General features: G+C 54.7%; 1 pseudogene; it reads left to right on the forward strand.

Annotated features, from left to right (window-relative positions):
• Nucleotides 1–2,231, forward strand: LOC124703688 (annotated as a pseudogene).
• Nucleotides 2,232–2,898: the final 667 nt, after the last annotated feature.

Consider the following 2,898-nt stretch of genomic DNA (forward strand, 5'->3'; position numbering starts at 1 on the left):
ATGGCGGTGTACTACCGATACAGGAGTGGCGTGGACACCTTCTCTCTGCCTGTCGCGGCGCCCTCCATTTCCGTCGGCGAGGTGAAGCGCCTAATCATGGGGACAAGCCGCCACGGCCACGGCCGAACGCGTGGCCGGGGTCCCAGGGAGGGCATCGCGCTCTCCGACGCGCAGACTGGCGAGGAGTACACGGACGACACGGCGTTGGTGGTGCGCCGAGTCACCGGGCCTCCGGCCGATGCCATCGTGTCGACACCCACTCAGCGACCCAAGGCGACGCAAGTTAGTGGCAGTTCTTCGTCGGATTCTTCCTCGAGGACGAGCGCGTCGGCGGGTGCGGAGGACGACGACGAAGCCAAGGCTATCAGCGCGGTGATCGACGCTGCGGAACTCAAGTGGGAGGGGCCGTCTCGTTACAATCACCGTGGCGCAGCATACCATGGGCCGGCGCTGTTAGGAATAAGCACTTTGCAATCCAACTCAAGTTCCGATGGAACCTCAACCAACAAATGGAAGACCCTCAAGTGATGAGACGAGCGCGATGTCGGGCGCAGAAGAGTATGTCGTGCTATCTTCGACTGCACTGAAGACGAGACGACAACGACCGATGAGAGCACGCATACGACGCGTGTTGAACTACTATCCGAAGAAGGTACTTCGGACGGTAAATAGTCCGGTGAAGATGAAGCACACGAAGCAATGTTTGTTCATCAAGAAACCGGTGAAGACGGAAGATGCGGACAAGGAAGGTCAGCGTCAAGCCAGAGGGAAGCCGACGAAGGTAAAGTCGGTGGCATGGGTTCCACGAGGAACGACGAAAGCAATATCGAGGAAGACGCCCGCGGGAAGTAGCTGGCGCATTTGGGACCCAGGTCGAAGTGAAGCACACGTCGTGCTTAGGGGGTGATTGTTAGGAATAAGCACTCCGATATGAAGACAACACGGTGTGCTCACGTGTACAAGTAGTATACGTATGTGTATGGCTCTAGGAGTTGTGCACCGAGTCGGTTAGCTAGTCTAGGTATTATATAATCTATGTAATAGCTAGGCTTGTAACAGAACCGTGAGTTGAATCAATACAAGGAAAAACACCAAGGTGCGATATGCACCTGTGGCTAATCGTTTTTGTGTTGTGCGCGTGAGTAGTACTAGCTAGCAGATCACAAGATCGATCAAGCAGGAGCTTGGCTAGCTGGGTCGTACCACACGGCGGAAGTACTGGCTATCGTACGTGCGTGACGTCTCGTCGGAAATCGCTTCGTCGTCTACGTCGGAAAGTACTCGACGTACAGGGGCTGTGTTTGGTAACAGATCGGCGAGAGTACTGCCGGGTCTGGGCCAACAGGCGCCGCATGCCGGCTACGTTTGCCGCAGGTGCCGCGTCCCGGGCCACTTCATCCAGCACTGCCCCACCAACGGCGACGCGAGATTCGACTTCGGGAAGGCGACGTCGGTGCTTCCGCCTGCTCCGGTGGCACCAGTCGACGACGACGATGGCGTCCCCGCGGATCTCCACTGCAAGATTTGCAAGACGGTGATGGCTGACGCGGTGTTGACGAGCAAGTGCTGCTTCAGCAGCTTCTGCGACAGATGCATCCGAGCCCACATCGTCGCCCTCCAAGTGCGTGTGCGGGGCGCCGGCGCGCGCAGACGATCTGATCCCCAACCTGGCGCTGCGCACAACCATCTCCAACATCCTCGCCGCCAGGGCCGGCAGCGCTTCCGGTGACAGCAACCCGGTCGCGGCCACCTCGCATAGCCAAGTTTCTTCCAAGATGGGCGCCGCCTCGGAGCACAGCGACAGAAGCGAATCGACGTCGAATCCAGCTGCGGCGCCTGAACCAAGAAAGAAGGAGCAGGCGACGGCGACGGCGAACACAGCGGGAGCACGCACCGCCAACCATGCCGGTCATCAGTACGGCTGCTACAACGTTCCTCCATTTGCCCCGGCATGCTACGATGCCGCTTTCTTTGGTGGGATGCCGTGGTCAGCCGATCCTTCCATGTACTACGGCTATGGCGGCATGCCTTACACTTACAGTGGCACCGGTTACCCGATGGTCCCGCAGCATGTCGACGCCATGGACAACATGCCAGCTTCGTATGGGTACCACGGCCAACGCCACGACAGCAGGAAGAGGACGCGATGCGACGATCAGATGCAGCAAGACCGTGGTTTCAAGAGAAGGTGCAGTGGGAGCAGATCACAGGTCGCGCTAGTTCTGACGTGAAGGTGCTGATGGTCTGAAGCTGCTCTGGTGCCCAATGATCCATGATAGTCTGATAGGGTTTCATAATTTTGTAGTTATTCGAGTGCATTGAACTGTAACAAAGAGCTGGATTCATACAAGTGTACTTGAGCATGGGAAGCTCCTTTCTTCCCTGTAACTGTAACATCCCAACTATCCTTTTGTAGCAAGGATCCATTTGTGCATGTCCTGCTTGTATTCGTGCCATTAGCCAAAAGAAGTGGCGACTGAAGTCATACCACCCTATGGATGCGGAGTAACTTTTAGTGTTCACTAGGACAATGCCCGCGCGTTGCGGCGGATTTTCAATAATATTATCATAATGTCAAAATTATATGTATCGTTCCATCTATATTTAACATATCTCAGTATTGGGCCCCTTTTCATGGACATCACCTCTCCCCTTCTACATTATCCCGATAGGAAAACATACTCGTGTATTGCATTGGGACAATTTTTACAAAACTAAATAGGCTTTTTTTGATACAAACCATTTTATTACTTAATAAGTGTTTAAGCATTACACCCGATCTCTCGCATAATGAAAATTGTCCCGGTGCAACGGAAGCATCGTGTTGCAACGGAAGCATCGTTCGTGGCAGGGGCTTGTGTCAGTGCACAGTTGTTGAGCGAACCCCTATTCATCATA

The sequence above is a fragment of the Lolium rigidum genome, chromosome 3 (assembly GCF_022539505.1).
Source record: "Lolium rigidum isolate FL_2022 chromosome 3, APGP_CSIRO_Lrig_0.1, whole genome shotgun sequence".
In the NCBI taxonomy this organism is placed as follows: domain Eukaryota; kingdom Viridiplantae; phylum Streptophyta; class Magnoliopsida; order Poales; family Poaceae; genus Lolium; species Lolium rigidum.